The following is a 13,913-nucleotide window of genomic DNA, read 5'->3' as shown; positions in this document are numbered from 1 at the left end:
TGTTAATTGTAATCCTGGGCGTGGTTCTGTCATGCAAATGAGGCCTGACGGGGGAGGGGGTGTGGCCCGGCAGATGGGCGTGGCGTGTGAGGGTGGGGCGTGGCGTATTATGCAGATAGCGAGAGTCGCACCGGTATAAATTTATGCTAATCGCGAAAGGGGCGGGTCGTTATAAATTATGGTAATCGCGAAGGGGCGTGTCGTTCTAAATTACACCCCCGTCGCGAGGGGTGAATATCGCATAAATTATGCTAATCGTGAAGGGGGCCGGGCCGGTATAAATTATGCTAATCGCGAGGTGAGGCGAAGCTGGGCGTGTCGCTATAAATTATGCTAATGATGTGGGCGTGTCCCGTCCGTATAAGAGTTCTATACGGTCACTCCGTCCAGTTCATTCCTAGCAAGCGCAGCTGATTTATCTGCTTCGCTATCGATATTTATAAATTATTATAATAATTATTATTATTGACAACATTAAGCACTTTTATTATCGTGGGTATTTTAAGGAGTACAATTTTTTTTTATATAAATATAAAAAATTTATCCAAAAAAATTTTCGTTTCAATTTTTAATTTCGTTTCATAGCGAGGTTATTTTGGAGGTTTTTTTAAAAAAAATGTTTACGTTTTAAATTATTTACGTTAATACATTTCTATTATTTACATTACTTCATACTGGTCGCGTCTTGCTCTATCCACTGCTGCTACCTGGTGAGTTTCTGAATGATTAAAATAATCATTGTTGGTGTTATCACTCACACACTATCAACAATGTGTTAGTAACATCATCATCATCACAGCTGTGTGTGTCAACAACTATTGGTACTGTCATACTCAAAACAACAACAACATCAACTATTTAGTAGCTGACACTCAATCACTGTTGTTCTTGATGTTGTGGTGGTGGTGATGTCACTACTATTATTGTTGTACTGTGTCACAATCATCACAGCTGTTGTGTGTGTCAACAACTATTAGTTATATCACAACAACAACAACTATTAGTACTATCACAACAACAACAACTATTTAGTAGCTGACACTCAATCACTGTTGTTGTTGATGTTGTGGTGGTGGTGATGTCACTAATATTAATGTTTACTGTGTCACAATCATTACAGCTGTGTGTGTGTCAACAACTATTAGTACTATCACAACAACAACAACAACTATTAGTACTATCACAACAACAACTATTAGTACTATCACAACAACAACTATTAGTACTATCACAACAACAACTATTAGTACTATCACAACAACAACAACAACTATTAGTACTATCACAACAACAACTATTAGTACTATCACAACAACAACAACAACTATTAGTACTATCACAACAACAACAACAACTATTAGTACTATCACAACAACAACAACAACTATTAGTACTATCACAACAACAACAACAACTATTAGTACTATCACAACAACAACAACAACTATTAGTACTATCACAACAACAACAACTATTAGTACTATCACAACAACAACAACAACTATTAGTACTATCACAACAACAACAACTATTAGTACTATCACAACAACAACAACAACAATTAGTACTATCACAACAACAACAACAACTATTAGTACTATCACAACAACAACAACAACTATTAGTACTATCACAACAACAACAACAACTATTAGTACTATCACAACAACAACAACTATTAGTACTATCACAACAACAACAACAACTATTAGTACTATCACAACAACAACATCAACAACTATTAGTACTATCACAACAACAACAACTATTAGTACTATCACAACAACAACAACAACTATTAGTACTATCACAACAACAACAACAACAACTATTAGTACTATCACAACAACAACAACAACTATTAGTACTATCACAACAACAACAACAACTATTAGTACTATCACAACAACAACAACTATTAGTACTATCACAACAACAACAACAACTATTAGTACTATCACAACAACAACATCAACAACTATTAGTACTATCACAACAACAACAACAACTATTTAGTAGCTGACACTCAATCACTGTTGTTGTTGATGTTGTTGTGGTGATGATGTCACTACTATTAATGTTTACTGTGTCACAATCATCACAGCTGTGTGTGTGTCAACAACTATTAGTACTATCACAACAACAACAACAACTATTAGTACTATCACAACAACAACAACAACTATTAGTACTATAACAACAACAACTATTTAGTAGCTGACACTCAATCACTGTTGTTGTTGATGTTGTGGTGGTGGTGATGTCACTACTATTAATGTTTAGTGTGTCACAATCATCACAGCTGTTGTGTGTGTCAACAACTATTAGTACTATCACAACAACAACAACAACAACTATTAGCACTGTCACACTCACAACAACAACAACTATTTAGTACTGTCATACTCACAACAACAACAACAACTATTAGTGCTGTCACACTCACTACACTCGTGTGAAGAAGGTGGTGATGGTGGTGGTGATGCTGATTGTGGTGGTGGTGGTAATTGTGAAGGTAATGGTGGTGATGTAAATTGTGGTGATTGTGCTTGTGATTGTGGTGATTGTGATGGTGGTGATGCTGATTGTGATGGTGGTGATTGTGGTGGTGGTGGTGATTGTGGCGGTGGTGATTGTGGGTGGTAATGGTGGTGGTGGTAAATGTGATGATTGTGGTTGTGATTGTGGTGATTGTGATGGTGATGGTGGTGATGCTGATTGTGATGGTGGTGATTCTGGTGGTGGTGGTGGTGATGGTGGCGGTGGTGATTGTGGTGGTGATGGTTGTGGATGATTGTGGTGGTGGTGGTGGTGGTAGTGGTAGTGGTGGTAGTGATGGTGATAGTGGTGGTGGTGATAGGTTCCGGCTGTTCCGGCATCGGCGCATCCACACAACATCATGGATGCATGCTGGGTCCAAGCAAGAACATCTTCTGGACTACATAGTGACGGACCAGCGCATGCGAGCCCATGTCCTTGACACCAGGACCTACCGTGGAGCTGATCTGCCCTCTGACGATCGACTAGTCATCTGTAAGACGCGCCTGCCATTCTTCCACTCCGGTGGTGGGTGTACACCCAGGACCCCATTCCAACCTAAAGTGGCCTGGTCTCAGTTATCTGATGAAAGTTGCAAGCGAGAATTTCATCATCGCTTGCGGCTGGGATTGGCATCGTCCCCGACTCCTCCTGATGTCGAGGGTAAATGAGCGAGGTTTAGGACTGTGACTCATGCAGCTGCAATGGCTGCTTTGGGTACGCGGTCCAGACCTCCCCAGAGACCCTGGCTGACAGAGGAGTTGTTCAGGATGGTTGAGAAAAAGCGACAGGCCCAATGTCATCGGCTACAGAATCCCACGTCAGAGAATGAGGAGGCTTACCGCAGCCTTTGCTCGGAGGTTCGGAGAGCCGTGAGGCGCTGCAAGGATGGGTGGTGGTCGCGGGTTGCTGAGGACATGGAGTCTGCCTCAGTGGCCCGTGATCACAAATCTCTATTTAACTCCAAAAAAGTAACCTGCAGCGCCACACCTATTACCATCATTAGGGGAAAAAACGGTGATCCAATCTCCGACCCCCAAGAACAGGTTTGCAGATTTGCTGAGCATTTCTGTGAGGTCCTGGGGGAGGGGAAATCTCTCAGCTAGGAAAACATCGTGGGACAAAGTGGGGATGACCCTGCTGAGGCTGCGGTGCCTCAAATATTGGAAGAAGTCACCCCCTGTGAGTGGCTGGCTGAGGTGTCATCTGTTGAGGAAGTACTGAGGGCGATCCAGAGTCTGAGACCAGGAAAGGCACCGGGCAGAGATGATCTCCCTAGCGAAATGCTGAGGGAGGGTGGCGTTTGTGCACAGACTGCCCTATATGACATCATAACAACAGTATGGACCACTGGATGGGTTATGCAGGATTGGAAGGATGCCCTGGTGGTCCCCCTCTTTAAGAAGGGGGACCGCACAGACTGTAACAACTACAGGGGCATCTCACTCCTCAGTGTGCCGGGAAAGGTCCTGGCAAGGATTATTCAACATCGCCTTGCCAGGCACGCTGAGGAGAGGCTTGCGGAGCCCCAATGCGGTTTCAGGAAAGGGCGGTCCTGCACAGATGCCATATTTTCTGTCCGTCTGCTACAGCAGAGGTGTAGGGAATTCCAACAAGACCTACATCTCTGCTTTATTGACCTGGTCAAGGCCTTTGATACCATCAGTAGGCCTGGGCTCTGGGTTGTTCTTCGTGCTTTTGGAGTCCCTGACTCCCTGCTCACGATCATTAAGGACCTTCATGATGGTGAGCGGGCCAGGGTAAAACTACGTGGCTGGGAGTCAGAGCCATTCCCTGTACACCTTGGGGTGCGACAGGGATGTCCTCTGGCTGCCACATTATTTAACATCTATTTTGACCACGTAGTTCGTGAAGCCTTCAATAGCTGTACCGGGGGAATCTCGATTTGGTACAGATATAATGGGAGGCTGTTCGATGCCCGGGTGCGTTCAAGGGATGGCTTCCTATTGCACAAACACGTTATGTATGCTGATGATTTGGTAATAGCTGCTCACTCAGAGGAGGAGTTGGAGACGCTGCTGCTGAGACTGGAGCGTGCCACTGAGAGATGGGGCCTTACCATCAGCCCCACCAAAACTAAGCACCTGCCTAGGTATTTTGTACCATCGGACACTCCACCCCCACAACTCCCAATCGGTGATGGGGCAGTTGTGGAGAGAGTGGAGAGTTTCCCATACCTGGGCAGTGTGCTTATGAGCGGCTCCAGTTTAACAGCAGAGGTCTCACTCCGAATCAGTCGAGCGGCAATATCTTTTCATCGGTAGCGTAACGCTGTGTGGAAGCTACCTGGTCTGTCGCTCCGCACTAAGCTTCAGGTCTTCTCGGCCACGGTCATTCCCTCCCTTCTCTACGCTTGCGAAACGTGGACCCCCCTAATGGAACATCTTCGCCGGTTAGAAACATTTAGGCTGGCCTGCCTACGATCCATCCTGGGTTTAACCAGACTGGATTGTGTGAGGAGCTCACAAATCCTTGAAAGATCTGGGCAGGGTCCCATCGGTGAGCTCCTCCGGCAGGCAAGGCTGCGATGGCTGGGTCATGTAGCCCGCATGCCCAGCCACCGCATGCCGAAACAGCTTTTGTTTGGCCGGATTGAGGGGGCTAAGCGGGCGCGGCACGGGCTAGAGAAGAGATGGAGTGATGTGGTACAGGAGGACGTGGAGCTGAGTGGACTTGCCGATGACTGGTACCAGCGGTGTCAAGATCGGCCTCTGTGGAGGAGGCTCGTGAAGGATGCTACTTGGCAGTTGGAGGCAGTCGCCCTCCAACAACAACGGAGGGCGGAGGAGCGACGCTCACAACAGCGAGCGGAGCGCCGGGTGGCTAAAGCACAGCAGGTTGGCACAGTAGGGGGCACAGGTGGTGCATCAGCCAGTCATCTCAGTCATCTCAGTCAGTCGACCCGTGGCACCTGCTGGGTCTGCCCCGTGACCTCCTGCCAGCGGGCGTTCGACACTTCACGTGGCCTCAGGGTGCACATAGCCTGGCACAAGCGTCGTGGTGACGTCACCGCCACTTAGTGGCGAATGGCGGTTGTTGTTGTTGTTGTATTTATTTACGTGTGTATGTGTGTGTGTATGTGTGTATGTGTGTGCGTGTGTGTAAGTGTGTGTGCATTTATTTACTTGTGTAAGTGTGTTTGTATTTATTTACGTGTGTATGTGTGTATGTATGTGTGTATATGTATGTATTTATGTTTGTGTGTGTATATATGTGTATATGTATTTTTTATGTGTGTATATATGTGTATATGTATTTTTTATGTGTGTATACACGTGTGTATGTATTTTTTACGTGGGTGTATATGTGTATATGTATTTTTTATGTGTGTATACATGTGTATATGTTTTTTTTGACGTGGGTGTATATGTGTATATGTATTTTTTTATGTGTGTATATATGTGTATATGTATGTATTTATGTGTGTATATGTTTATGTACGTGTGTATATATGTGTATGTATTTGTGTGTATTTGTGTGTGTATGTGTTTGTATGTGTGTAAGTGTGTGTGTATGTGTGTGTGTATTTATTTGTGTGTATGTATGTGTGTATGTGTGTGTGTATTTACGTGTGTATGTGTGTGTGTCTGAGTGTGTTTGTCTGAGTGTGTGTGTGAGAGTGGGTCAGTGAGTGAGTGATTGAGTGAGTGAGTGGTAAGTGAGTGGGTGAGTGGGTGAGTGAATTGGTGAGTGAGTCGGTGAGTGGGTGAGTGGGTAAGTGAGTGACTGGGTGAGTGACTGGGTGAGTGAGTGATTGAGTGGTCAGTGAGTGAGTGGGTGGGTGAGTGAGTGGGTGAGTGAGTGGGTGAGTGAGTGGGTGAGTGGGTGAGTGAGTGACTGGGTGAGTGACTGGGTGAGTGAGTGATTGAGTGGTCAGTGAGTGAGTGGGTGGGTGAGTGAGTGGGTGAGTGAGTGGGTGGGTGGGTGAGTGGGTGGGTGAGTGGCTGAGTGAATTGGTGAATGAGTGGGTGACTGGGTGAGTGAGTTAATGGGTGAGTGACTGGGTGAGTGAGTGGGTGATTGAGTGGTGAGTGAGTGAGTGGGTGAGTGAGTGAGTGGGTGAGTGAGTGGGTGGGTGAGTGAGTGGCTGAGTGAGTGGGTGAGTGAGTGGGTGAGTGAGTGGGTGAGTGGGTGGGTGGGTGAGTGGGTGGGTGGGTGAGTGAGTGGGTGAGGACTGGGTGAGTGAGTGGGTGAGTGAGTGGGTGAGTGAGTGGGTGAGTGAGTGAGTGGGTGGGTGAGTGGGTGAGTGAGTGAGTGGCTGAGTGAGTGGCTGAGTGAGTGGGTGAGTGAGTGGGTGAGTGAGTGGGTGGGTGAGTGAGTGGGTGAGTGGGTGGGTGGGTGAGTGAGTGGGTGAGTGGGTGGGTGGGTGAGTGAGTGGGTGAGTGACTGGCTGAGTGAATGAGTGGGTGAGTGACGTTCACCATCGATTCCCGCAGGGCGAACCGGAATCCAGACGGAACGAATCAACCAAAACCGGTTTTCACCGAACGAAAACCCAAACCGTTTGGATTCGCAACCCGAAAGAAAATCGACGTTCGGATTGGAATCGTTATCGGAATCGATTCCGCAACCGGATTACCGATAAGAAGGCGGCAGTTCCCATCCTTGGTCCGGGAGGAATCGACGGCAGTGTATTTGAGGAATCGATCTGACGCGACTCGCATTGGAATGCACGAGGAATTGACGCCGTGACGGAATCGACACTAGGCGGAGTCGAAATCGACGCCTATGTAAGTACCCTCAAGCCAAACACACTCAGACACACACAGACACACACACAGACACACACAGACACACACACACAGACACACACACACACAGATACACAAAGACACACAGACACACACACAGACACACACACACAGACACACACAGACACACACACACACAGACACACACACACACAGACACACACACACACAGACACACACACAGACACAGACACACACACACACACACAGACACACACACAGACACACACACAGACACACACACACAGACACACACACAGACACACACACACAGTCACACACACACACAGACACACACACAGTCACACACACACAGACACACACACAGTCACACACACACAGACACACACACAGTCACACACACACAGACACACACACAGTCACACACACACACAGTCACACACACACACACAGACACACAGACACAGACACACACAGATACACAGACACACACACACAGTGACACAGACACACACACACACACAGACACACAGACACAGACACACAGACACACAGACAGACACACACACAGACACACACACACACAGACACACAGACACAGACACACAGACACACAGACAGACACACACACATACACACACACACAGACACACAGACACAGACACACACACACACACAGACACACACACACACACAGACACACAGACACACAGACACACACACACACAGACACACACACACACACACGCAGACACACACACAGACACACACAGACACATACACACACACACAGACACACACACACAGAATCACACACACACACAGACACACACACACACACACAGACACACAGACACACACACAGACACACAGACACACACACACACATGTGTGTGTGTAATGTGTGTGTGTAATGTGTGTGTGTAATGTGTGTATGTGTAATGTGTGTGTGTGATGTGTGTATGTGTAATGTGTGTGTGTGATGTGTGTATATATGTGTGTGTGTAATGTGTGTGTGTAATGTGTGTGTGTAATGTGTGTGTGTAATGTGTGTGTGTGATGTGTGTATATATGTGTGTGTGTGTAATGTGTGTGTATATGTGTGTGTGTGTGTAATGTGTGTATGTGTGTGTATATATGTGTGTGTATTGTGTGTGTGTAATGGTTGTGTGTGTGTATATGTGGGTGTGTGTATATGAGTGTGTATATATGTGTGTAATGTGTGTGTATATGTGTGTAAAGTGTGTGTATACGTGTGTATATATGTGTGTGTAATTTGTGTGTGTGTGTAATGTGTGTGTATATAATGTGTGTATGTATATGTGTGTGTTAATATGTGTGTAAAGTGTGTGTAAAGTGTGTGTATATGTGTGTGTAATTTGTGTGTGTGTATATATGTGGGTGTGTAATGTGTGTGTGTGTAATGTGTGTATATGTGTGTGTGTAATGTGTGTGTATATATGTGTGTGTGTAATGTGTGTGTATATATGTGTGTGTGTGTATATATGTGTGTGTGTGTAATGTGTGTGTAATGTGTGTGTATATGTGTGTGTAATGTGTGTGTGTATATGTGTGTGTGTGTAATGTGTGTGTGTATGTGGCTGGGTCATGTAGCCCGCATCCCCAGCCACCACATGCCGAAACAGCTTTTGTTCGTCCGGATCGAGGGAGGCTAAACGGGCACGGGTCTAGAGAAGAGATGGAGTGACGTGGTACAGGAGGCACGGGCTAGAGAAGAGATGGAGTGATGTGGTACAGGAGGCACGGGCTAGAGAAGAGATGGAGTGATGTGGTACAGGAGGCACGGGTTAGAGATGGAGTGATGTGGTACAGGAGGCACGGGCTAGAGAAGAGATGGAGTGATGTGGTACAGGAGGCACGGGCTCTAGATAAGAGATGGAGTGACGTGGTACAGGAGGCACGGGCAAGAGAAGAGATGGAGTGACGTGGTACAGGAGGCACGGGCTAGAGAAGAGATGGAGTGACGTGGTACAGGAGGCACGGGCTAGAGAAGAGATGGAGTGATGTGGTACAGGAGGCACGGGCTAGAGAAGAGATGGAGTGATGTGGTACAGGAGGCACGGGCTAGAGAAGAGATGGAGTGATGTGGTACAGGAGGACGTGGAGCTAGAGAAGAGATGGAGTGACGTGGTACAGGAGGCACGTGGCTAGATAAGAGATGGAGTGACGTGGTACAGGAGGCACGGGCTAGTGAAGAGATGGAGTGATGTGGTACAGGAGGCACGGTCTAGATAAGAGATGGAGTGATGTGCTACAGGTGGCACGGGCTAGAGAAGAGATGGAGTGACGTGGTACAGGAGGCACGGGTCTAGATAGGAGATGGAGTGACGTGGTACAGGAGGCACGGGCTAGAGAAGAGATGGAGTGAAGTGGTACAGGAGGCACGGGCTAGAGAAGAGATGGAGTGATGTGGTACAGGTGACACGGGCTAGAGAAGAGATGGAGTGACGTGGTACAGGAGGCACGGGTCTAGATAGGAGATGGAGTGATGTGGTACAGGAGGCACGGGCTAGAGAAGAGATGGAGTGACGTGGTACAGGAGGCACGGGGCTAGATAAGAGATGGAGTGATGTGGTACAGGAGGCACGGGCTAGAGAAGAGATGGAGTGATGTGGTACAGGAGGCACGGGCTAGAGAAGAGATGGAGTGATGTGGTACAGGAGGCACGGGTTAGAGAAGAGATGGAGTGATGTGGTACAGGAGGCACGGGCTAGAGAAGAGATGGAGTGACGTGGTACAGGAGGCACGGGCTAGAGAAGAGATGGAGTGACGTGGTACAGGAGGACGTGGAGCTGAGTGGACTTGCCGATGATCGGCAAGTCCACTATAATGTGTGTGTGTATAATGTGTGTGTATAATCTGTGTATATTGTGTGTGTATATAATGTGTGTGTGTGTATAATGTGTGTGTATATATAATGTGTGTGTGTGTATAATGTGTGTGTGTAATGTGTGTGTATAATGTGTGTGTATACTGTGTGTGTATATATAATGTGTGTGTATAATGTGTGTGTGTATAATGTGTGTGTGTATAATGTGTGTGTATACTGTGTGTGTATATATAATGTGTGTGTGTATAATGTGTGTGTGTGTATAATGTGTGTGTATGTACTGTGTGTGTATAATGTGTGTGTGTATAATGTGTGTGTGTATAATGTGTGTGTGTGTATAATGTGTGTGTGTATAGTGTGTGTGTATAATGTGTGTGTGTGTATAATGTGTGTGTGTATAATGTGTGTGTGTGTGTATATAGTGTGTGTGTATAATGTGTGTGTGTGTATAATGTGTGTGTGTGTATAATGTGTGTGTGTGTATAATGTGTGTGTTTATAATGTGTGTGTGTATACTGTGTGTGTGTTTATACTGTGTGTTTATACTGTGTGTGTATAACGTGTGTGTATACTGTGTGTTTATACTGTATATATACTGTGTGTATATACTGTGTATATATACTGTGTGTGTGTATAATGTGTATATATACTGTGTGTGTATAATGTGTGTGTATATACTGTGTGTATATATACTGTGTGTGTGTGTATAATGTGTGTGTGTGTATACTGTGTATGTATATACTGTGTATATATACTGTGTGTATACATACTGTGTGTATACTCTGTATGTATATACACTGTGTGTATAATGTGTGTGTGTATACTGTGTGTATATATACTGTGTGTGTGTATATATATACTGTGTGTGTGTATATACTGTGTGTGTATAATGTGTGTGTGTATAATGTGTGTGTGTATATAATGTGTGTGTGTATAATGTGTGTGTGTATAATGTGTGTGTGTATAATGTGTGTGTGTATATATGTGTGTTTATATATACTCTGTGTGTATATATAATGTGTGTTTATATACTTTGTTTATGTGTGTGTGTATATGTGTGTGTATATGTATTCTGTGTGTGTAGGTACTGTGTGTATATATACTGTGTATGTGTGTATATACTGTTTGTGTGTATACTGTTTGTGTGTGTATATACTGTGTGTGTATGTATATGCTGTATGTGTGTATATATACTGTGTGTATATATAATGTGTATATATATAATGTGTGTTTATATACTGTGTATATATACTGTGTGTATATACTGTGTCTATATATATACTGTGTGTTTATATACTGTGTGTATATATACTGTGTGTGTTTATATACTGTGTGTATATTTACTGTGTGTATATATACTGTGTGTGTATAATGTGTGTATATATACTGTGTGTGTATATATACTGTGTGTGTATATAATGTGTATATAATGTGTATATATACTGTATATATACTGTGTGTATATACTGTGTGTATATATACTGTGTATATACTGTGTGTATATATACTGTGCATATATACTGTGTGTATATACTGTGTGTATATATACTGTGTGTATATACTGTGTGTATATATACTGTGTGTATATATACTGTGTGTATATATACTGTGTGTGTGTATATATATACTGTGTGTATATAATGTGTATATATACTGTGTGTGTATATATACTGTGTGTGTGTATATATGCTGTGTGTGTATATATAATGTGTATATATACTGTGTGTATATATACTGTGTGTATATATACTGTGTATATATATACTGTGTGTGTGTATATATACTGTGTGTGTGTATATATACTGTGTGTATATATAATGTGTGTATATAATGTGTGTATATACTGTGTGTGTATATATACTGTGTGTATATATACTGTGTGTATATATACTGTGTGTGTATATATACTGTGTGTGTATATATACTGTGTGTATATATACTGTGTGTATATATACTGTGTGTATATATACTGTGTGTGTATATATACTGTGTGTGTATATATAATGTGTGTGTGTATAATGTGCGTGTGTATAATGTGTATATATAGTGTGTGTGTATATATAATGTGTGTATATATAATCTGTGTGTATATATAATGTTTGTGTATTTAATGTGTGTGTGTGTATAATGTGCGTGTGTATAATGTGTGTATATAGTGTGTGTGTATATACTGTGTGTTTGTGTATACTGTGTGTATATATATAATGTGTGTGTGTTTATATATACTGTGCGTGTGTGTATAATATGTGTGTATATAGTGTGTGTGTATAATGTGTCACTCACCGAGTCACTCACTGAGTCACTCACTCACTCACTGATTCACTCACTGACTCGCTCACTAACTCACTGAGTCACTCACTCACTCACTGAGTAACTCGCTGACTCACTCACTGAGTCTCTCACTGAGTCACTCACTGAGTCACTCACTGAGTCACTCACTGAGTCACTCGCTGACTCACTCACTCACTCACTGAGTCACTCACTCACTCACACAGTCGCTCACTCACTCACTGAGTCACTCACTCACTCACTGAGTCACTCACTCACTCACTCACTGAGTCACTCACTGAGTCACTCGCTGACTCACTCACTCACTGACTCACTGAGTCTCTCACTCACTCACTGAGTCACTCACTGAGTCACTCACTGAGTCACTCACTGAGTCACTCACTGAGCCACTCACTCACACAGTCACTCCCTCACTCACACAGTCACTCACTCACTCACTGAGTCACTCACTCAGTCACTCACTGACTCACTCACTCACTGAGTCACTCACTAACTCACTCACCGAGTCACTCACTGACTCACTCACTCACTGAGTCACTCACTAACTCACTCACCGAGTCACTCACTAACTCACTCACTCACTGAGTCACTCACTAACTCACTCACCGAGTCACTCACTCACTGATTCACTCACTGAGTCACTCACTAACTCACTCACTCACTGACTCACTGACTGAGTCACTCACTCACTAACTCACTCACCGAGTCACTCACTCACTGATTCACTCACCAAGTCACTCACTAACTCACTCACTCACTAACTCACTCACCGAGTCACTCACTCACTGATTCACTCACTGAGTCACTCACTAACTCACTCACTCACTGACTCACTGACTGAGTCACTCACTCACTAACTCACTCACTGACTCACTCACTGAGTCACTCCCTCACTCACTCACTAACTCACTCACTCACTGACTCACTCACTGAGTCACTCACTGAGTCACTCACTCACTCACACAGTCGCTCACTCACTCACTGAGTCACTCACTCACTCACTAACTCACTCACTGAGTCACTCACTGAGTCACTCACTCACTCACACAGTCGCTCACTCACTCACTGAGTCACTCACTGAATCACTCACTCACTGAGTCACTCACTGAGTCACTCACTGAGTCACTCACTAATTCACTCACTCACTCACTCACTGAGTCACTCACTCACTGAGTCACTCACTCACTCACACAGTCACTCACTGAGTCTCTCACTGAGTCACTCACTGAGTCACTCACTCACTCAGTCACTCACTAACTCACTCACTCACTAACTCACTCACTCAGTCACTCACTCACTGAGTCACTCACTGAGTCACTCAGTCACTCACTCACTGAGTCACTCACTAACTCACTCACTAACTCACTCACCGAGTCACTCACTCACTGACTGACTGAGTCACTCACTCACTGAGTCACTCACTGAGTCACTCACTCACTGAGTCACTCACTGAGTCACTCACTCACTGAGTCACTCACTGAGTCACTCACTCACTAACTAAC

At 44.5% G+C, this 13,913-nt stretch overlaps 1 protein-coding gene across 2 annotated transcripts in view; it reads left to right on the top strand.

Annotated features, from left to right (window-relative positions):
• The first annotated feature begins 342 nt into the window (after positions 1–342).
• NHLH1 (nescient helix-loop-helix 1) overlaps positions 343–13,913 on the top strand; it is a 43,949-nt gene continuing 30,378 nt past the window's right edge. Inside the window, exons 1-2 of one of the 2 annotated variants that reach the window (XM_076064191.1) lie at positions 343–710; positions 6,996–7,289. The gene's annotated coding sequence lies outside the window, so the exon portion shown is untranslated. The remainder of the gene's footprint in view (positions 711–6,995; positions 7,290–13,913) is intronic. The other variant, XR_012940641.1, reaches the window with a different exon arrangement.

Source organism: Petromyzon marinus, unplaced genomic scaffold (genome assembly GCF_048934315.1).
Source record: "Petromyzon marinus isolate PM22_M1 ecotype Great Lakes invasive population unplaced genomic scaffold, UKy_Petmar_22M1.pri1.0 PM_Scaffold_36, whole genome shotgun sequence".
Classification (NCBI taxonomy): domain Eukaryota; kingdom Metazoa; phylum Chordata; class Hyperoartia; order Petromyzontiformes; family Petromyzontidae; genus Petromyzon; species Petromyzon marinus.
Note: the sequence above shows the minus strand (reverse complement) of the source record. Positions and strands in the feature narration are given on the sequence as shown.